This window comes from Boleophthalmus pectinirostris, unplaced genomic scaffold (assembly GCF_026225935.1).
Source record: "Boleophthalmus pectinirostris isolate CB_2022bp ecotype Guang Dong unplaced genomic scaffold, ASM2622593v1 HiC_scaffold_18, whole genome shotgun sequence".
In the NCBI taxonomy this organism is placed as follows: Eukaryota; Metazoa; Chordata; class Actinopteri; order Gobiiformes; family Gobiidae; genus Boleophthalmus; species Boleophthalmus pectinirostris.
In genome coordinates, this window is record NW_026571133.1 from 37,461,276 (window position 1) to 37,485,462 (window position 24,187).

At 39.5% G+C, this 24,187-nt stretch overlaps 1 protein-coding gene across 1 annotated transcript in view; it reads left to right on the top strand.

Annotated features, from left to right (window-relative positions):
* cntfr (ciliary neurotrophic factor receptor) overlaps positions 1-24,187 on the top strand; it is a 667,317-nt gene that overhangs the window by 146,623 nt on the left and 496,507 nt on the right. Inside the window, exon 2 of the mRNA XM_055154209.1 lies at positions 6,805-6,845. The gene's annotated coding sequence lies outside the window, so the exon portion shown is untranslated. The remainder of the gene's footprint in view (positions 1-6,804; positions 6,846-24,187) is intronic.

Below are 24,187 nucleotides of genomic sequence, written 5' to 3' on the forward strand. Positions count from 1 at the left end.
TTGGAGGTGTAGACAAAGTGATAACAATAAAGTGTTACTCAAATGTGTGTAAATGAAACCAAACACAATGCCAGGTTTGTTTCTGAGGAGACAACAAAAGCTCACAAAAGTCAATTTTCTCAATCACTTCTATAGACAAGCCAGTAGCAAACCTCCACTTGAAAAATTACACAATATTCCTTTAAAGCATGGCACTTTCTAGCGAAACCTTTGCGGAATCATTGCTACAGTTGACATACAGTACCTCCTGCTAGAAAATCCTCCCGAAGCGTTGCTAAGGTAATGGTGTTATCCTATGGTGCAAATGAAAAGCAAATAATCCGTCTTAATGTGGCCTAATCACATTTTCTATAATCATCATTAGCCTGGCCTTTGAAGTGGGGCCAGGGAGAAAAACGATTACGGAATCTGGTTGGATGGAGCCTGATGGAAGATCGTAATCAGGCTAAACAACAAGCCCGTGTATTCTAACACATCAAAGCTCGAAGTACCACCCACCACACTCGGCGAATACCAAAACCGAGGCTCATTTCGACAAGTCCAATGTGTCCGCGTTGATTGTAGGGGGGTCTGGTGTGGAGGAAGTCTTTTGATATGGCTGACTACACTGTACGCGTGTATTATGAGGCGCGAATGTGGTTTTCGGCCGATGATCAGGATGTGTACCGTTAGCCTGCTACTCGTCGTTAGTGTTACCGTTAGGGCGAAACTCAGCGCTGGCCTTTTGGATGTTGCAAAAAGCGCTTGTAAACTCAAACATGTACGACGAAACGCAAGCGTGTGTTTTGTCCAATCATCAGGAGATGCACTGTTAGCATGCTAGTTGTTGAATGTTGTGAAAAGTGCTCTTAAACGTGAATAATTATGATGCTCGGAATGCATAAATGAAGTGCAGAATAACTTTGGACCTCTGAAAACTGTTTAAAAAGATCTAGTTCTGCAATTCTATCTTGACTGGTGTAAATTTGAAGTTCAAACTAATGGATTTCGGTAAATGTGCGCTATGAAACTTTCTGTTCTGTCTCCATGGCTATTCTATTGATTTGCCTGGGATGTTCCACTCTATGGCCCAGCCCATGTATTCTAACACATCAAAGCTTGGTACCTCCCACCACACTTGACGTTTACCAAACATGAGCTTCATTTTAACAAGTCCAGTGTGTGTCCGTGCTGATTGAGAGCTGTGATGTTTAGGGTAAATACTGAGGCCATGTGCTGGAGAATGCATGTAATGTGAGATCTGGACTAGGACAGGGTTTTTTTAGGTGAAGAGGAGGGATCTGACTCAGAGTGTAAGACAAAAAGGACAGATCTGACTCAGACAAAATCATTTTAATAAAAGTTCTATAAGTTATTTTAATGTTATAAATAATAAATTACACTTACATAACACAATTCGTTAATTTTGTAATAAGTTAATTGTGTTTTGAGGGTGTACAGCTTCCTAAAAGAGCATCAGTTTTACAGATATGGCTAATGCCAGACTGAATTCTACATGTCCATGCAAATAAAAGTGGCTGGGAGAAGGCAGAATGCAATGATGTATCTATGAAGCTGACTGGACAACACATGAATGTTTCAGCACTCATCCAGGTGGCTTCTTCAGTTATGACAGGGTTCAGTCATTCATCTGTCTGAAGGGAAGAGCTAATAATACTTAAACTAGCACGCCCTAATGGTCCTAATGTGTGAACTGTCACCTGAGTTAGATGACACCTTAGGGCAGGGGTGTCAAACTCAAATTCACAGAGGGCCAAAATTAAAAACTAAGTCGTGGGCCAAACTAATAAGTTTTAATAAGTTTTTCTTAAACATTTAATCCAGAACAAGCATAAAATAAAATGATAACAAAATGTTAAATAATGTCTCTATAGCCTATCTGTAGCCAGCGGGCCAGCTCTAATACATATATGATATGATCTCATGATATGATCGCAGGCCAAATTTGGCCCCTGGGCCATAGTTTGACATGTCTGCCTTAGGGACTGGAATGAGTATGTAAAATATGACTAAGGTAACAGTTCACACCTTTCAGTAGTCCAGTGATCTCCCTTAGAGATAGGGTGAGGAGCTCAGTCACACGGGAGGAGCTCGGAGTAGAGCCGCTGCTCCTCCACATCGAGAGGAGCAGCTGAGGTGGCTCGGGCATCTGTTCCGAAACACTAGAGTGTGTTATTTTCACTGTAGTTAGCTTCCCCCTTCCGACAAACAAGTAAGTACAAAATAGAAAAAACATAACGAAAAAACATGTTTTTCACTTTATGTTTTTCAATGCAATAAACACAATTAAAGTTTAGTTTATTTATTTAATGAGACAGTGACAGTACACAATATACATTAACCTTAAAAGGAGAGATGCAGTGTACCAGGTTGTAGTGCTTAGAGCTCATTTCACCTGTCGTCCCTGGACAGGTTGATGTTCTAGTTCATAAAATCAAATGTGCAAAGCGGATGTCTTCATAATGACCAGAGCATCATAACAATTCTGTATCCTCACTGACAACCAGTTCTCTCAGCACCTTAAAATCATCAACCTTATCAAAATCATCATGCAGTTCATTCACTCCACAAAATCACGCTCTCTTCAGACGCTCATCAGTCCATATTATGAGCGCAGGAAGAAACATAATATGAACATGTGTCTTTACTGTGAATGGGCTGCATCTCCACACACCTGACTCCTCCACAGTATGGCAGAACACGTCATGGAGAATGTTCCTAAGTACGGTTTTAACTTTCACTTCCCACTGAACGTGCCACTGCCATAAAGTTACATACTGTCAGAGGTGGGACCAAGTCGTTGTTTTGCAAGTAAGTCTCAAGTCTCTGACCTCAAGTCTTAGTCAAGTCAAGTCAAATACAGGCAAGTCCAATATTCAAGTCCTATATTGCACAAAATGGATTCTTGTGAGCTTTAAGTCACGTTAGAATGTGATTATCTCCTCAAAAACAAACCTGGAGTTGTGTTTTGTTTCATGCACACATTTGAATAATCCTGAAAAAACTCAAAATGCTCCACTTCGCTCTCCACTCTTTTCTCTCGCTCTCTCTTCCCTCTCTTCTTTTTAACTGGGGAGAAGGCTAGAGGCATCAATCACTCTTAACTAGATACAGGTTTGTATGTTCGTGAAATTTCAAGGATCCTATGGAGCCGGCTGTGCGATATGGTTGCGTTAAAGGTCCTATATTACATAAAAATAGATTCTTGTGAGCTTTAAGTCATGTTAGAATGTTGTTACCTCCTCAAAAACAAACCTGGAGTTGTGTTTTGTTTCATTCACACGTTTGAATAATCCTGAAAAAACTCAAAATGCTCCATTCCAGTTTGTCATGAAGCGATAGTTTTCAAGTCAACAGCCACCGTTTACCTTTAGTTCAGTGGAGATTGGTAATTCCAGGTCTGAAATCATCCAAATGATTCTAGTGAAGGTGGATGAACTTTAAAAACACAGTGGAGAACTTCCTGCAGAGGTGGGACCAAGTCTTTGTTTTGCAAGTCTCAACTAAGTCTCAAGTCTTTCACCTCAAATCCAAGTCACTGGTCCATAAGTCCAAGTCAAGTCCAAGTCGTCTGCTTTGAGCTTAAAGTCATTTCAAGTCTTTAAACCAAAATACCAAATATAGCTTAGATTTTTGTAATTTATATGACTTTTAATATAAATTGTACTTTATGGTTCATCATAGCAGAGTATATAAGAGTTGTAGAAATGCAAAATGTTTCCTTTTTAAATGTTTTAACAAGATCTTAGAGTGAGTCATTACAGTCAGAATAGAAAGAATTCAAGTCATTGACCTTCAAGTCTAAGTCGAGTCCCAAGTCTTAGTCCTTTTTATCAAGTCAAGACTCAACTCTGACTCGAATCCAAGGCACGAATTGCAAGCCCCCATCTCTACATACTGTACTTTTAAGGCAGTGACTTTTAAAACCATGTCAGAACTGAAGAAGCTACTTACTTTTTTTTTCTTCTTCCTTTTAAATCAACGCAGCCCCCCACAGCCGCACATGCTTTCAACATTCCTTAATATTTTTCCTGGCTCTCCTTGCAGTCACACTACCTCACTCTCAGCTTAACCCAATTTCCCCACCTCCGTCCCGCTCACTTTCATGTCTCGTAATGTACCTCTCTGGGGCTTTTACACCCCAAAGCTAGACCACTTCATCAGGAGCAATGACGCCGCCACGGTAACATGCATTTTACTGCTGCAGATTCGCCTGATGTCCGTGGCACGTTAAGTTAGCGTGAAGTGGAGCCGGCGAGCGCTTTTGTGTGTGCGTGCGCGCGCGGGCCAGCAGCGTGTAATCCTCTCACCTGTCCATGGCGAGGAGTGATGGGCAGGTGGGGAGAATTGGAACCAGATGGAGAGGGCCGAACTTGGAAAATGCGCTGCGATAGCACTTTGCCTATGGGCGGTATACATTAATCATTGGATATGGGGTTTGGGCAACTCTGAGTTTGAGCAGAAAAAGAAAATGCCTGCAGGCGTTGGCTGTCATGCGCCGAAAAGTAAACTTGTTTAATATTTACTCAGACTGCAAGTTGTTGTTTTTTTGGCTGTGTGGTGTAGGCTACAATACACATTTGCTGTTTTAAAGGTGCATTGTGTAGCTTTTCTGGTGGAGGGTCTAGAGCAGGGGTGGGCAAACTACAGCCTGGGGGCCAAATGCAGCCCTTCAGTCTTTTTAATCCGGTCCACCGATCTTGAATAAATTATAAGAGTAAAAGTTGTAATGCTTTGTAATGATTTTCAACTGAAATTCAAGCACAAGTTTTCTACATATCCCTTTTTATATTTTTCTCTTATAAGGTGGATTACCAAAACACTCCATCCATCTGCTCCTTGTCCGACCCTTCCGTCACACTTTAGAACCCTTTGTGGCCCACGAGTCTAAAAGTTTGCCCACCCCTGGTCTAGAGTGTGCGCTGTTTTTGTCTCCGTGGAGATGCTTTTGCTTTGCTTGGACTGTTCGCGGTGTGGTTTTCATCTTATCTATCGTCGTGAAGACAAGTATAGAACGCCGCTGGGTCAAGTTACAGGTCAGGTCTGTGGAAAGGCGAGTCCACAAAAAGAACAAAAAGAATGCGTGTTCTTTGAGGTATTCCCCCTCGCAATTTAGCAAGTCAATAAATAAAGGAGAGATGATAGGTTTACTAATGGGCTCTTATTACTCTATTTTCTGATCTATGTTGTAATGTTGTTTCCTCATCACAAACATACCTGGAGTTCTTTTAACCTGGCTTTAAGCTCACGAGAATTTGGAACATTCTAGACAAAGCAGCAATACGGCCATAAAGACAAGCAGGTGGCGAACCCTGTGCCAGAAAAGGTCCACAGTACTACTTTAAGGAAACTGTAGCTTTTGTGGCAATTAGATGGCAATTAGTTACTGAAGGTCGCCACACACTGCAGGAGAATTTGCTCAATTTTGTGTGCAATTTCTTCTCTCCGTGACATGACTTTGTGTCTTCATGCATAATTTTGAAGCCGCTGTGCTCCTCATGTGTGGTGTAAGTGTGACTCTGAGCTGCTCTGTCAGATCGTACATAGTAAAAGACAATAAAACTGAGTGTAAGGGGCAAACAGAGTAATGGACACACAGGCACAAAAAAAAGAAAATAAAAATTACACACCTCTTGTAAAGTTGTAAAATTAAACTGCAGTATTTTCATCCACATATCCATATTATCCATAAACTGTGCCCGGTAACACTTTATAATAAATACACCTTATTTAGCCTTAATAAAGCATAAACAAAGGCTTAATTAATAATGAACAAAGACTTAATTAATAATGATTCACGCTTAGCAACTACTTAATTACTACCTTAATTAGCACTTGCACTTAATTTGCCTGTGCTGTAAATAGTTTTCATACTTAATTACTCATGGACTAACCATTGGAGTATTTATTAATCATTAGTAAACTATGAGAGAATGATTTACTAATAATGCAAGGCAATGATAATTCAGGCAGCTGTTATCTGTTAGTTAAGTCTTTTTGAGAGCTTTTCTAAAGTGAAGATGAATTATGCTTTATTAAGCATTTACTAAGCGTGAATCATTATTAATTAAATCTTTGTTCATTATTAATTAAGTCTTTGTTCATGCTTTATTAAGGCTAAGTAAGGTGTAGTTATTATAAAGCGTTACCCTGTGCCCTCCAGAAGTAATGACACCCAGTCCACAAAACAATGCTTTTAATCCAATATGAAGTGCTCTTTAAAAGTAAAAAGGCAAGAGTAGTTCCTTACGTGTGTCTGTTTACATCCACACAGCCCACAGGATCGAGGTGAAGCTGCAGATTTGCGATTGTGACTCTACTTCCCATGTACTTTATCGCCAATCTTCTTGCATTCATAATCATGTATGTGAAGTATTACTCGAAGTGCAGAGCTCTGATCTTTTGAACACTTAAGAGTCTCAAAGCGAGTGGTTTTACTGTAGACAGGAAATAGCTGAAACAAGGTACGCTCACAACTTTATAGCCTATAGTCCGCAGCCATATCCTGCAGAAGTCTTTGTGATCTGAGATTTTAAGTCTCTTAAGATTCATGTCTGTGGTGTGAGCTTTTTGTCCCAATCATTTAAGACCAAAAAATCCTGTAGTGTGTGGCGGCCTTTAAGGGAATGTCGCTCTATAAAATGGTCAAATTAAGCTGTTTTCTGATCAAGTTTGTAATCTGCTTCTTCATTAGAAACATAGCCGGAGTTGTGTTGTGTTTCATTCAATGATTTGATGAATTACACACTTTTGCACCAATTTTGAATCAGTCTAATTATTCTTTTTTGTTTGTGTGTGTTATAGGGTGAAGAGGAGGTCTGTGCCAACATTTCATCTCATCAAAGGTAAGATTTTCTTTCTTGAAAATTGCATTCAGATAATTCCATGATATTCTTCTAGTTTATAGTCTTATAGTAAAGTACATTGTTGCTTGCATGGCTGTTGGTTGAGTTTTCTAATATGGAAAGTTTTCAAATTTGTTTTTCTATTCAGATAAAGCATAACTAAGCACATATATGATTGCATTATAAGTTGTCTGGTTGTCTTTATACTGTGTAGACTGGTTTATAGATACATTTTTGGGACAATGCCATATCTGCAGACCATTTTCAGTCAATTAAAATGTACTTTTTGGGGTTGTGAAAGTTGTTTGCCATCTCCACAGCTACGGACAGGTCGAAAGTAAAAGAAAACAGAATATTCTTGTAATGCGCTTCAGCTCCAAATCCCAAATGCTTTTTGTTTTCAGATTCTAGCAAAATTGTAGCTTCAGGCAGTTTCTGTCAAGCCCCAGAAAGTTTTTTTTTATTATTTTTATTTATTAGTTTATTTATTTTTTTTTTTACAGTACTTGGAGGATACTGGCCATGTGAATTAATTATCTGCTGACAATCCAAAAATATATTTAGTGATTTTTTTCCCCCTCAAGTATGAAAAAGTTGCTAACTTTTCTAACCTTAAATTTTACTTGGCTGCAATTATTCTTGGGTTTCAGCTTCCTGTTACATGCAATATTATTTTGAGGACTTTTTTTCACTATTTAAAAGTTTCTTTTAGCTTTAAATTCTTATTTGCTATGGCTACAGTCCTAATTTTTTTCACCATTCTGAAACCTGTGGGTATATTTTTTTAGTATGTATTTACTCAAAGCTACGTAAAAGAAAGCTTGACATTTGGTTCATTGAAATTGCCATTCCCTCTTCTTTATAAATTTGCCCATTTATGTCAATCTATCCAAAAATGTTCAAACTTGATTTCCATACTAAGAAACAAACTCGATACTCAATACCAATTCTGATACCACAAAACAGTAGAACGTTATTTTCAACTTTAAATCGTAGTACTATTTGTATCTGATTTTCGATATTTTTGACTACCCTCGTGCTACGAAGCTAGAGACACTGTGAGCCCTCTGCTTTGGGTGCATGGTGGTCCGCTATCCCCTCTGTCACTAGCACGTCTTTGCGTTTATCTGGTCACCGTGGCGACGTGTGTGTGTCAGCACAGAACCGTGTGATGAGTGTGGGTGGCGGCGGGCGTTGAAAGGACCCCGAGAAGCTGGATAAGATTCCTCTGCGCAGAAATGCCAGCCATGCACACTCGTACTCATGTCAACAGGCTGACACCCACACGCCAGCTATGCCCCCCCCATCCCCGCTGATACCGGGTGCGGGGTCTGGGTTAGCGAAGGGAAGGGAGGGGCCATCATAACTCATTGGTTCTCTACACTGAAGTCCCTTGGTGGTTTAAAAGGATTGAAAGTGCAGAAAGCAGGCTTCGAGCGGCTCGGGGCGACTGCTGACAAACAGGTGTAATGCAAGGAAATTACAGCCAATGTCTTTTCGCAGAAAGTGTAATTGGTTCTGGGCACAACGGTAGCCTGCTGTAGTTCCAATCAAAGGGACAGAACGAGATGCCATTTTCGCTGTAATGTAATGTCTGTGTGGGTTTTGCTTAGTTGCGTTAAGATTAATAAATACTGACAGATCAGGCAGTGAGCAGGGAGCTGTGGGTGGAATGGATGTCACTGATAACATGTTAAAAATGCAGACGAAACTTCACCTGTGTTTACTAAGGTACATCTAATCTAATCCTAATTTCAGAGCCTAATAAATATTTAAAGTGCAACATATTTTCCTGTTTATCTAATTATAACTTGGCTCGGTGGGATATCACCCGTGGTACATATTTTACCTCAGTCAAGTGTCATTTGTGGGGAAAAATAAAAAATTAAATTTGCTAAAAAATTAATTCTAAATCAGAATACGTTTACATTATGTCATCAGTAGGGCTGGGTATCATTAAGAAGTTGCCGATACGATACATACCTCGATATATAGGCCACGATACGATACATATCTCAAAACAGTGCGCTTTCGGTTCAATACGATATATTTCAAATCAATTCGATACAGTTCATTAAAAAATAATGGATAAACAATGGCTGTGATACTAAGTCTTTGTGAAAGTCTATATAAAACACACAGTTTTAATCATCAAAACAGTGAAAATGTGTTTCCTTCCACTGAACACGCAACAAAACTGTACTTGGTGATATATCGATACAGCAGTCCCCGACACTGATACTGTATCATCACATTAAACGATACGATATATCGATATTTCATTATTTTTGTACAACCCAATGTCAAAAATGTCACCCAAATGGAAAGACTATTTAACTCAAAAAGAAAGAAGATTTTTTTTGGCAGTTTAAGCTTCTATTTAACAAAATAAACCTATCATCATATCTGCTACCCATGTCCAACCAGCAAGTAAACCAGATGTTTAATAAAAATTTATTTTTTTTAAACCATAGATATATTTAAACAAGGGTAGGAGTTGTAAAAAATGGTGCATTAGTAATCTGAATCTTTTTTTTTTTTTTTTTTTTTTTTGCTTTCTATCATAACATTGTTCCCAAAATTATTCCTGAATCATCTATGCATGTTTGAGTAATTTTGTGATCTCTCCTGGCAATATTCAAACCCTCTTTACAGTTATGTATACAGTGAACAGCAGAGAAACAAAAACTAAACTGAACCTAATTAACCTGAACCTAATTGTTTCGGCGAACATAATTTTCAAGCCAACATACACACACGATGATCTATCTATCTATATCTATATCTATATCTATATCTATATCTATATCTATATATAAGTGTTAGCAAAATAAATACCCCATAGAATTGTAATACCCCATTGTTATAACCAAACAGAACTAGCTCATTTATAACGGTTTGCAGTGGTCCAAAGTTATTTCAACAGGCTGACATGTACACGCCAGGTATGTCCTTTATCTCCTCTGATATTGTGTGCAGGCTCCGGGTTAGGCTCTGGGGGGTATGGGGTTGAGGGGGGGTGAGGGTGACTATGGGGCGCAGACGTCAACAGGGAGGACATGAGCGGAGGAGGGGGACACACACGGAGACACATATCCAGATTCCACAGAGTCCACGTCCATGCCTTCAGACTGGCAGCCCAGGAATCTAAAGTTACATGCAAGGAAGTACAAGCTGCTGCTATGCTTTGAACATGACTGTGTGTGTGTTTGTGAGTGTGTGTGAGTACAATTTTATTCCACGTTTTATTCCAAGGAGCAAAGAAATCTGAATTGATTTGACTGGAAAAAAAAACAAAAAAAAACACTGTTGCACTCTATATCTCTTTCAGATTTTAATTTAGATTGCCCTTAAATTAAAAGAGCGAGAGTAATTTTTCTAGTGGAGGGTCAGCTAATTTCTTCGCTTGTAATGTTTCACAGTATGGCATTAATATATCACGCACTTACTTAGTTATCAGGTGACACCCCTCTTGATTGGGGTGACCTCTCCGCAGATTTGATCAGTAACTTGGGCTTGGACCTACCTTTCCCATCATTTAAATGTGGAACTTTACAGACAAGGTACTGACATCACCATGGAGACAAGCAGGTGGTGGACCCTTCAGCAGAAATGTTTTAAACGTGTCTTTGAATTGGGTCTGGAGCTCAATTTGGCAATATTGTATTTATTTATCTATTTATTTTTAAAGGAAACAAAACATATGCAACAAAATTTAAAAAATAAATCAATAAAAGGTCTTTCTTGGTAATGTTCACACAGATCCATTGGCATCTTTTAGGGCATGTTCTGCGTTCAAACTTCCATTTTAAATAACAAGGTTCCCACTCTTTTTCACTGACAAAATTCCAAAACCTTTCCATGACTTTTTCAGGACCTAAAGTGAATTTTTCATGACTTTACGGCACCTACATGTGTAGAATTGATCAGACTTTTAGGGCTAAATATGAAATGTGAACCCTTTTCCCTCAACTTATGGTTTGGTTTTATAGTTTTTTAACATTTAAAATACTGTCAGTGCATTTATTGTCGTCTCGTTTAAACAAAAGCCGCAGACGTTCAGAAATAATCATAATAGTCTAATGAGAACTTAACAGAACGGTGTAGCTGCATGAAAGAGGTACTACATTTCCATGACTTTTCCAGGATTTCCATGACCGTGGGAACCCTGCAATAAAAACTGTGACCATCTCGGAACTAAACCTTGACGAGATCGGGATTAAACCAGGTCTAGAACATGACCAAACCAAGTCTACATCAGAACTAGACTGGGCTAAAACAGTACACTAACATGTATATAAATGGACAGAGCTAACCAAATAAAACGTGAACATGGCCACATTTTTAACTCAACACGCATTCTGACCATGAGTGGGGTCACCTCTTCGTAGACCTCACCTATAAATTGATGGAAATTGGTGGTGGTGTCTCCAGTTTGTTTCTAGAGGGGATTGAAAAGTTTACAACAACAAACTGGCGCACCCTCTACCAGAAAAGTTACACAAGCGCACTCTTTAAGTTCATTTCTTTATACAGTTTCCGACGTAAACCAGAATGCATGAAACAAGTTGAGAATCTGAACACAGACGTTCAGAAATAATCATAATAGTCTAATGATAACTTCACAGAATGTAGTCGCGTGAAAGAGAATGTAGCCGAGATACTACATTTTCAATTTCCATTACATTTCTAGGATTTCCATGACCCTGCAACAAAAACTTGACCATTTTGGAACTAAACCTAGAATAAACCGGGATTAAACCAGGTCTAGAACATGACCAAACCAAGTCTACATCAGGACTAGACTGGGCTAAAACCATACACTTCATATGTGTAAATGGACAAACTAACCAAATAAAACGTGAACATGGCCGCATTTTTAACTCAACACTCATTCTGACCATGAGTGGGGTTACCTCTTCGCAGATCTCACCTGTAAACTGACCTGCTGGTGTCTTCAGTTTGTATCTAGGGGGATTGAAAAGTTTATCGCCATACTTCGGAATAACAAACTGTTGCGCCCTTTATCAGAAAAGTTACACAAGTGGCACCCTTTAAGTCCATTTTTATACAGTTTACGCCTTAAACCAGAATGCATGAAACAAGTTGCGAATCTGAACGCAGCCTTACCCTCCCTCCCCTCTCCCCGTACCCTGTCAAACCCCCGCCCTATAGGGTTACATACAGGGAAGTCCGCTCCTGCCAGAATGCTTTGAAAACCGCCCCTATGTGTACACACTGTAACTCCCCGACACAAATCTCCAGCTGAGATTTCCCGACTCATTTATTTAATTGAACGAGGAGAAAGTCCGAGCCTGATCTTGATGCGTAGTGACAGAAGATATTTGCATACCGTATTAGCAAATGCAGATTGTTGCACGCTCAGCAGCTGAACCCCATAAATTACCAGTGTTGAGGGTTTTTTTGCTTAAGGGTAACTGGGCTGCGGTTGACGAGGGAGGGGCCGTCGTAACTCACTGGTCCCCCCCCCCTCCCGCTGTATTCCCCCTGCGGTTTAAAAGGATTGGAGAAAGCAGGCTTCTAGAGACTCTGACAAACAGGTGTAATGCAAGGAAATTACAGGGGATGTCTTTTCGCGGGAAGTGTAATTGAGTCGAGTCGGAGAATTCATCGCACCCCCGCGGAGGTCTGTAAAGTCAGGAGCGAGGTGCACTTTGAGGCGTTTTGAATAGACAGGTAAACAGAGGTGGGAGTCGTAAATATGGGGCTTTAGACGCAGCTAGAGCAGGCGCGGGCTGAAATGCAAGGTAACGCTTCTTACGTGGTGTTTGTAGGAGTTTTAAAGGAACTATAGTACACAAAGACGACTCTGGTGAGCTTTTCGTCGTGTTCTAATGTTGTTTCCTCATCAAAAACATACCTGCAGTTATGTTTCGTTTCATTCGTACATGTTTGAGTAACCCTGTGTTATTAGACTGTACATCTCCAAAGCTCAAAATGCTCTGTTCTATTTTGTGATGTCATATAGTGATATTTTTCAAGTTAACATGTGCCTTTTAACTTTAGTTCAATACATTGTGGTTAGAATCAATTTCAGTTCAAGGTGTACAGAGTTTAGAAACACAGTGGAGCAGTTCCTGTGTTACCACATGAAATCACAAGGTGGAACAGTGTTTTTCTATTTGACAGAAGAAATTGTAAACATGCAGGGTTTGTGCAAAGTGTGAATGAAACAAAACACAACTTCAAGTTTATTTTTGATGAGAAAACATTGTAACATAGATCAGCGGTCCCCAAACTTTTTTGCGCCACGGACCAACCGGTATTATATCCGACAATATTTCGCGGACCGGAGGGGGTTGGAGGGGGGCGGGGGTGTATGGGAGGAGGCGTGGCATGGTTAAGTCCTGGCTAAATCCTGTTTTAGTCCGGGTTTTAGACTTGTTTCAGACCCAGTTTTAGACCTGTTTTAGTCCTGTTTTAGACCTGGTTTAGACCTGGTTTAGATCTGATTTAGACTTGGTTTAGACTTGGTTTGGACCTGGTTTAGTCCTGGTGTAGTCCTGGTTTTAGTTCTGGTTTAGTTTTAATTCTGGTTTAGAAGTGCGGCCCGCGTGATGAACAGAAGGAGGGCTGGTCCACGCGCTGTATGGGAGGGAGTTCGTGTTTTTGTGGCCCGGTACCGGTCCTTGGCCCGGGGGTTGGGGACCCCTGATATAGATCAGAAATTAGCATAATATAGTCCCTTTTAATAAGGTCTTGTTTTAGTCGCAAAAGCAGCAACAATGAACTAGAAAGGAAGGATACATCTTTACATCAAAGAAGATTCTGCTTGTAGGGAGTATTATACCTCAACTTTGAATATCAATCTGAGGGAAATGTTTTTTTTAAAGATGCAAACAATCCCTCTAGAAACCATTGCACTTTGGTGTCATTTTTTTTTTTTTTTGCCCCACAGCAGCTTGAACTAATCTTGAAATCGTAAAACAAATGTGCAGACAAACTAAAATAAAGTGAATGGACTGTTAACAATTTTATTTTATTTATTTATTTTTTACTTTCTGAGGACTTTTTGACATCTACATCATTATCAATATCTAGTATCCATCCGCCTATCACTATTATATTTTAAGCCTTTTAACTCTATTACACATCTCTGTCATTTTCTGTTTCCCTTTCTTTCCTTCCGTCTTCTTCTTCTCCATCCAAACACACAAACAAACACAACAACACGGACAGTTCACGACCTCTCAAATCAGCCGTGTTTGTTTTGCATATCCACTCAGCCGCAAACCCTCGCCAAATTGGCTCATACCAAACTATTTCTCCATTTGGTCTGGTCCTAACTCTCACCTCCCCGTGTATGCTCTCCACTAAAGACCGGCCTAATGCGCTGAGAATTACCTGAGTGCCCTGCCAAGTTCACTCATTATGTCAAAAATCACTGTCTGTTTTTACTCCCATTTAGAATATTCAATAATCTTCCACTTTGGCCACAGCAGCGCTTAATAGACTTCATTAGCGAGCAGTGGACGCAGGGAGCTTTTTAATACAAACCCGCTTTTAGTCTCCAACAAGGCCCAACGATTCTCTGTTTGATGTAATTACGCTGACACTCAAGGGCCATTTGAAATCATGAAACAAATGTAGCGTGGTCTGAACAGAAAAAATGGGAAAAAAAAAAAAAAAAAGGGGAGTACATGTGTGATTTTGCGTGCAAAGGTGAGTTAAAGGTGTTATGTGTAATTTTTCTGGTGGAACCTCTGCCATGTTGTTGCTGTGTTAAGAATGTTCCACAGTTTGGCTTCAAAGGGCCCATACGCTACTGCCTGATCTATGTTATAATGTTGTTTCCTCGTCAAAAACATACTTGGTAGGGATGTTACAATAACCAAAATATCGTGATATCGTATCGTCAAAGTTCTCACAATAATATTGTGCTTAAAAATACCTGTACCGTAACGCTTAAATTAAGAGTTATGGTACAGCAATAGAAACAGCACAGAAAAGAGACACAGGGAACTACACAGACCATGATCCTTTGCTCCATTTCAGTGTAGACTACAAGAAGAAAAAACAGTTCTAGCACTTTTAAGTCTTAGTTCTTTGGATTAAGTGTTGTCAAGGCATTTTAAAAGGAAAAAAAGTAGTATATTAACAGTTTTGTAAGCCTCCACAAAATATTGCATTAAATATCATACTGTGACGTGTTTCGTAAAAATATTATACTGAGAGATTTGGATATTGTTACATCCCTAATCGTGAGTGTCCCCACCATATCATGAGCTTTCCCACGATAAATATGAAATGTTAATCCTTTCCACTCAATTTATGGTTTGGGATTTATATATATATATATATATATATATATATATATATATATATATATATATATATATATATATATATATATATATATATATATATATATATACACCATCAGTCAAAAGTTTGGACTCACCTTCTTATTCAATATCTTTTTTGTTTGTTTGTTTGTTTGTTTTTACTACTTTCTATATTTCAGATACATACAGAACACATCAAATATATGAAGCAAGATATATGGAATTATTTAGTAAAGACCAAGCAAAAAATATGAAATATATTTACAACATTATTAAACTTTTTTTTTCCTGTATATCAAATTCAAGTATCAAAAGAAAGACGTAAACATAGGAAAAAAAAAAAAAACATTGAGTGAGAAGGTGAGTCTAAACTTCTGACTGATGGGGTATATATATATATATATATATATATATATATATATATATATATATATATATATATATATTTTTTTTTTTTTCAATTCAAAATACTGTCAGTGCATTTATTGTCGTCTCGTTTAAACAAAAGCCGCAGATGTTCAGAAATAATCATAATAGTCTAATGAGAACTTAACAGAATGTAGTTGCGTGAAAGAGATACTACATTTTCAATTTCCATGACATTTCTAGGATTTCCATGGGAACCCTGCAATAAAAACTATGACTATCTCGGAACTAAACCTAGACTAGACCAGGATTAAACTAGGTCTAGAACATGACCAAACCAAGTCTACATAAGAACTAAACCGGGCTAAAAACCATACACTACATATGTGTAAATGGACAGAGCTAACCAAATAAAATGTCAACGCATAAAACATGGGCACATTTTTAACTCAACGCACATTCTGACTGAGTGGGGTCACCTCTTCGCAGATCTCACCTGTAAATTGATGGAAATTGGTGGTTTATTTTTTTAGGGGGATTGAAAAGCTTTCCCACGATATCGCAATAAATATCGTACCGTGAGATTCATACCGTGATGATATCGTATATCATAATATTGTAACGTTAATACTTGGAGTTGTGTTTTGTTCCAACTTGTGATGGCATGTAGTAATACAGGAAATGCTCTACTGTGTTTTTAAACTAGAATCATTTGGATGAACAAAAGGTTAAAGGTATCTGTTACCTTGAAAATTACCACGACATGACATCACAATGTGTATGAAGAGAGCATTTTAAGTTTTGGAGATGTAGACAGACTAATATTAAAAGGTTTACTCGACTTTGTGAATGAAACAAAACACAACTCCAGGTCTGTTTTTGATGAGATAACAACATTATAACATGTCAAAGGAGAAAGTCAATTTGTCAACTGGACAAACGTTTATTTCCAAGCTGCTTCTTCAATTCCCAGAACTGAAGAAGCAGTTTGGATGAGCTGCAAAACGTTTTCTACCTAAATAAACATTTGTCCAGTTGACAAATTGAATTTCTCCTTTGCCATGGATTCTACCTGGACGACTAAGGGATTATAACATTGTAACATGGCTTAAAGCTCACTAGAACTTTGTGTAATATGGGACCTTTAAATATATCAGTGGAGACAAACAGGTAAATTACAGGTCAGATCTGCGGAGAAGCAACTCACTGACTCACATTAAAACTAGGGATGTTATTGAATAGAGGTATCAAATATTGGCGTCTCTACTGAAAAATTTGCTAGAAGAACAAGGATAGAGACCCCTATCATAGTCTCCAACGAATACAAGTTTTGGTTGACAAAGAGACTGTGACAGAGTATCAGCTAAAACACTAAAGCCAATCAAAAGTTCATTTACTTTCTACTCTACAGTTATCTCACCTATGAATTCATGTGCAAAATATTTCGAATAATTCCGGTAATGATTTTTGTAAACTCGCAAGGGACCTTCTTATAGCGATCCGGATGACTCATATCAGTACGTCGGCCCAGAGAGATCTTTAATTTGAGCTTCGCATTCCATTCCATTTGCGCAATCATTTTGATATATATTCTGCATACCCAAGTTTCCTCCGGTGTCAGGACCTGTATAGAGAAGGGAGTGCGCTGTCTGCCAAAAGCACAGATCCAGCTCCAGTCGGTTCCCTTCTGTTTAATTCTGTGTGGGAGTTGCTAATGTTATATATCAAGACTTACTTTGCATTAGTGCCTTTCATTTTCCCACAGAGTTAGGCTTGTGTCTGTCAGCGTTGATGAACTTCCATATGGTGTGTACAAAAGTCGAAAACTGTCGAACTGTCAAAGCGCTCTAACTTTTAACACAAAGCAATACCAGATAAGGTATGGTGAGACATTTCTACACTTGTCCTTGAAGAGAAAATTTTCCACTGTAAATGCTTCTCCCCTTCAATTCCACTGGGAACTTAAAGGTGCATGGTGTAACTTTTCTGCCGCCTGCTTGTCTTAAACATCTACCCAACGTTTACTCAATTTCAGGTGTTTCTATTGCTAAAAAAAATGCCTTGAAAAACATGCCGTGAGCTGGTCTTTCCACAGATCTGACCTGTAACTTGCTTGATCATGCCATCTGTCTCCATGGAGTTAGGTTTTATGTCATACTGCAGAGCAATAACATCTCCATGCAGACCCTCGATCCGAAAAGTTACACCGTGCACCTTTTAAGATATTTTTTAAATTTTTATGCTTTCCCATTTTTGTAGTTCTCATTGTTTTTCACACCAGATGCCCTCCCTTTGCCAAACACAGCACTTGAGTGGCTTGCATGATTTAAATGAAGTACCTACTTAGAGCAAAGTGAGAAGGCTTTGGAACTGGGTTTGTCAGCAATCATCTGAAATTCAAGGGCCCATATTACTCTGTTTTTCTGATCCATGCTGAATCCTCTTCAAAAACATGTCTGGAGTTGTGTTTTGTTTCATTCACACTTTCACTCACAAGTCCTGTATATTTAGGCTGAGCCATTCTCTCTCTCTCTGTCTCTCTCTCTCTCTCAAAAAAAAAAAACTCTGTTCCACCCAGGACATACACTGTGTTTTTAAACTCCATACACCTTCACTAGAATCATTTGGATAATTTCAGCACTGGAATGGAACAGAGCATTTTGATGTTATATACTATGTTAATAGGTTATTTTTTTCAGACCAAGAGTTTGTTTTACCTGACAGTGACACCTGATACCTGACAGTTTGGACTGTTCACTAGCGCTCTTCCTCAGAGTGGTCACGTGATGTTGCTGTGATGTGTCTGGTCAGCTGATTTAAACAGGCAGGATGACAGCACCTTCTGCAGTCCAACTTCCTCAGGACAGTTTTCCAGGTATGTGAGATTAAAGGTTGCTGGATTAAAGAGGTAATTGGAATACGGAAACATGCCCATGGGACTATAAACCGAGGGAGCTTTCGTACTCTCACACACCTAGGATACTGTCCTGAGGAAGTTGGACTGCAGATTTCGCTGTCATCCTGCCTCCACTGGTACGAAGACAGCACCAAAACCTGTAGAAATCAGATAACCGGACACGTCATAGCAACATCCCGTGATCACTCTGAGGAAGAGCACTCGGGAGCAGTTGAAAAAAAAAAAAACTCTTAGAAAAAAGAACCTAATAACATAAAATATCAGAAGACCAAATGAACCTCACTGACTATTAACCTCAAGAGCATTTCGAACTTTGGAGATGTAGACAGACTAATAAATAAAGGGCTTTCCAAACAACTCCAGGTATGTTTTTGAAGAGTTAACAACATTATAACATGGCTTAAAACTCACAAAAGTCAATTTTGCGTAATACAAGTCTTCCCAAAGCTCTTTTCTAAGAAACACCAACCTTCCACGAACCACTTCACTGCAAACCAAACCCAACGCCACTATCCCGATTTCACATCTCTACCCCTGCATTATTGACGCCACACAGATAAGACGTCTAATATCATTTTATCAGCGTCGTCTTCACCCTCATTCTCTCTCTCTCCTTGCCTCTGCCTCCATCCCTCTATTTTCCATCCACGCTTCCGTTGTCAACCCAGACGCAGCCTATGCACGCACACTGACAGGACAATATTAAAATCAACGCCACTTGGCATCTCCTTGACCCAGTATCCGCTGACAGCTACGCAGTACGCCTACGCAATCCTGTTAACCTTCTTCTTCTTCTACCCAAGCTGACGAGACAGTATTTCCAGTAACGTTGATTTTTTGGAAGACAGCCGAAGACAATGTACCAAGGGAGCACTGCTTTGTAAAGTCCCAGCATTGACATGACAGGCTAAGTATTCCTGACTGGCGAATTTGGACGGTGGCGCCAAAAAGTTGAAGAGAAAGAACATATACGAGTTGACAAGAGCTCCTTTGCCAGCTTCCCATCGGCTCCACTTGACAATTGTCGGGAGTGGCGGGTGGCGAAAACCTGCTTGGTATTCGGGGCTTGCGTTGGCGTAGCTGTAGGGTCACATTGACGAGTTAAGTCTTGGAACGGTTGGGAACTTGAGCCTATCTTTCAGGAAAAACACTGGTGTTTGGCTGAGTTCACTGACGGGGATTAGAGAGGGAAGGCTGGAGGAGCAGTGGGTGACGCGCTGTAAAAATATCTAAGAGTTGCAATGGCTGTGTATTGTAATATTATTCTTGTTTTGAATAGTTGACAAAAGTATTAAAGGTGCTTGTCTCCACGGAGATGTTATAACTTTGTAGAGAATTTTTTCACAGTGAAGTATTAAACTTATCAATTTTTAATTTATTGAATTAGTGGACATGTATAGGCCAAGTGTATTGCCATATTATAGAACATTCTCCTCGGACAAGTTCGTCAAAGTTTTTGGATCCAATTATTATTATTACCGTATTTCTTGGGCTATGAGGCGCACTTAAAATCCTTTAATTTTCTCAAAAATCCAGTGAGCCTTCTATATTAATTCTGGTTGTGCTTACTGACCTCGAATGGATTTTATGTGGTACACAGCGCTCAAAAATCTGTCAAAATGTTTTAGTACGACTTTGGTAAGCTACGAAGCCACACCACTTAATGGATTGTTGGAGCATTAAGGCTACCGTAGTCTGAAGAAAGTCCGACAGAAGCTGACCGCATCAGCGCACAAGGAGCGAGCTCTTTTTTTCAGTGCTTATAGTTGATGCAAATGACCCATGTGGTTTTAAGTTTTGTTACTGTAAAATGTAAACAAATGTGTGCAAATCTGCATTAAACACATTATTACTCAATGTATATTTGAGTCTTTCTTGTAGGAAAAATCAAACTTAAATTATCCACCCACATTCACATTAATAATACACATTCATCAAAACAGGGACGAAACGCCGGGTGAATTACGCCACGATCTGCTCAGGGATCAGTCTCAAGTGTCATCCATTTGTTTCACTTAATGCACCTTATGTATGAAAACAGACGAGAGAATTCAAAATTATTTATACTGCACCTTATAGTTTGAAAAATATGCGTTGTTGTTGTTGTTATTGCTGTTGTTGTTGTTGTTCTTCTTCTGTATTATTATTAATATTAATATTATAAATAATAATAATAATAATAATAGTAGTAGTAGTAGTAGTAGTAGTAGTAGTAGTAGTAGTAGTAGTAGTAGTAGTAGTATAATAATATGTTTTAATCTTGTTTCAGTTAATAATTTGTGTATTTAAATTGCAGTCAAAAATATATCTTAGGCCGAAGAAAATGTAATATTTTGTATACCCAATTCATAATTCCTAATTTTGCTTAAAACAAAATAGAAACCAGTCAGAAGTATTATATCAGTAAAAAAACAACAACAAAACAAACAAAAACCCCAACAACTAACAAACTAAATCAAACAATCAAAGTCTAACAAAAAACATTAAATAAAAAAACTCATAAAATTATTTCAGATCATCGTGTAATCTAATGCTTCCGTTTGTCCGGAAGGTTCAGAACTGGGAGTCAAAGTATCCGAGTATTTGCCAACTGATGGGGGTTAAGCCAGGCTAGCAAGTCACAATGGAAGACAATTTAAATGTGAAAAAGGAGGGATCAGGGACGTTTGTGTGAAGGATAGAGCAGGCTTTGGGCACCATTGTTATGCTAGCCCTGTCATTCAGCGGCCTGTCTATCTCTATTACAAATCCCCCCCTCGCAGGCCACCGTATCACCTCTTGGCTGTTACATTTCTCGACAAAATCTCTCTTGATTTTATCCGACCTTATCCCCGCCGCGCTCCTCGGGTGTCCTTGCACCGCCGCTAATGTATTTTTCACTCCCAAACTTTTTTCTTTTTTTTTTTTAAGTGAAAAAGAAAGTGAACAAAAATCAGGGCAATTTATGGAAGTAAGGTGTTGCATTTGCGGTACAGCAATTTGATGACAATTTTGAGTACCGTGTGCTATAATTCATGATTCTAGATTTCTTTTTTTGTTAAGTCTGTGCTTCTAACTCGACTGGAGGGTTGCTGGTACACGTCTATTCTTGTGTCCTTTGGCAAAACACAACTCCTGTCACACCATAGATTAGGCATCAAGATCACAGTTTGATACGGAATACGAAAAAGCAAGAGAACTTTATATTACTCCATAAAAAGTCCTCCATAAACATTGGCAAGTCCAAACTCTATAACAGAGCTGTATCTATGTGGTAAACACGAGATGAGATTTCTACCTCTGACATAACAATCCAGGAAAAATTCAAATAGTCAATTCTGCGATTCAGCACAAAAAGATGATAATGATAATGAATGAAACAAGCAAGAACTAGAAAAGCACTCAGAGAGCGCAGACCTCCACCAAGGACTACAGTCCCCCTCATATTAATTGTGTTTTCCATAAATATTTGTCTCGTATCTTTCAATTTGGAATATGAAAGAGGATCCGATTGTCCATCCCTGAGTCAAATCTCATGGGGTTTGGTCAATAATTAACCGAGATATTGAGAAACAAAATTTTTGGCCTCATGTACCACAATGTTAACAAAAATTTCAAAGTGATCCAGAATCCAGGATTTCTTCCGGATCACCCCCAAAATGAAATCAGTTCTTCCTTTTCACATTTCCAACAAATCCTGAAAATTTCATGAAAATCAGTCCATAACTTTTTGAGTTATGTTGCTAACAGACAAACAAACAAACAGACAAACGCCAGCAAAAACATAACCTCCTTGGCGGAGGTAATGATATGAAAATACACATCTCCAGGTATGATTTGGATGAGGCTTTATAACAAGTCTACCTTAATCTGTGTGTCATTCGTTCATTTGTTTTTCAATATAAAACCAAAAATAAGAAAAGGAAAAAAACAAAATGAAAAAAATGGATAATGATTAGTTTTTGTTTTTTTCGATTTTGTGTTTAAATCAATAATGGAAAAAACAGATAACGGCTATTTCCTGTTTTTGTGACTTAAACTGTGAATGCCTTAAATGAACCAGGACTGAAAAAGGACTAAAACAGGTCTCAACCAGCTCTAAACTGGTCTCAGTCCTAGTCTCAGCCCCGGTCTGGTCCTGGTCTCAGTCCTGGTCTGAAGTCCCAGTCTGGTCCCAATCTGGTCCAGGTTTCCTGATCACCCGACAGTCTATGTGGGTGCACATCCGGACCAGTCCCGACCCTCCTGGTTCAGTCCTGGTTTAGTCCTGGTCAGTTCTGGTTTAGGACTGAGACTAGGACTGGACCAGGACCACGACCGTGACTGAGACCGGAACTGAGACTAGGACTGAGACCGGTTTAGAGCTGGTTTAGTCCTGCTTTAGACCTGTTTTAGTCCTGGTTTAATCCTGGTTCAGTCCGGCATCACAGTTTAAGTCACGTAAACAGGAAACGGTCGTTATCTGTTTAAACACAATCGAAAACGGAAAAAAATAATCATTATCTGTGTTTTCATTTTGGTTTTGAGGACAAATAATGAAAGAAAATTGTTAATACACGGATTAACGCTGCATAAAATGTGTTTAAATTGAACTTCTCGTAGTTGTATTAAATTAGAAACTAAACAGCATTTAGCAGGAGGGCCCAGCCAGTAGAAACTCCCCTGCCCTTTAATCCTTTAGTCTATAGTCTGGCCTTTGTTTTCACTTTGTTCCATCGTGTCCCGACGTCTCCCCCCGTGTCTGTCTGTCCTCCCCCCTCTCGCTCGGCCTGTACTCCCCTGTGCCCTGTGTTATTGCCCCAGCTCCAGCCTGCATGTGGTCAGATGTAGTCCACTCGCTAATGTAGCCACTCTCCCAAACAGCCGTATTGATTGTAATTCTTCCTCTGCCCCCCTCTACCCCACCCCCTCTACCCCTCTTCTATCCCTTCTATCTCTCTCTCTCTCTCTCTCTCTCTCTCTCTCTCTGCACGTCTGTGTCTCTGGGTCTGTCGTGCTTTCTACATCCCCAACCCCACCGTAACCATCTCCCACTCCTCTCTCTATCTCCCAACCCTCTCTGTCTCTCTCTCTCTCTCTCCGAACCTCTCTCTGTCTCTCTCTCTGTCTCTCTCTCTCTCTCTCTCTCCCAACCCTCTCTGTCTCTCTCTCTGTCTCTCTCTCTGTCTCTCTCCCAACCCTTTCTGTCTCTCTCTCTCTCTCTCTCTCTCTCTCTCCCCCTTTCTGTCTCTCTTTCTCTCTCTCTCCCAACCCTCTCTCTCTCTCTCTCTCCCAACCCTTTCTGTCTCTCTTTCTCTCTCTCTCCGAACCCTCTCAGTCTCTCTCTCTCTATCTCCCAACCCTTTCTGTCTCTCTCTCTCTCTCAACCCTCTCTGTCTCTCTCTCTCTATCTCCCAAACCTCTCTCTCGCTCTCTCTTTCTCTCTCTCAACCCTCTCTCTCTCTCAACCCCCCCTCCCTCTCTCTATCTATCTATCTCTCAACCCTCTCTCTCTCAACCCCCCCTCTCTCTCTCTATCTATCTATCTCTCAACCCTCTCTCTCTCTACATCTCCCAACCCTCTCTCTCTCTATCTCTCTCTCACCCCCCCTCTCTCTCTATCTATCTATCTCTCAACCCTCTCTCTCTCTCTCTCTCTCTCTCTCTCTCTCAACCCCTCTCTATCTCCCAACCCTCTCTCTCTCTCTCTCTCTCTCAACCCTCTCTCTCTCTCTCAACCCCCCCTCTCTCTCTCTATCTATCAACCCTCTCTCTCTCTCTCTCTCCAACCCCTC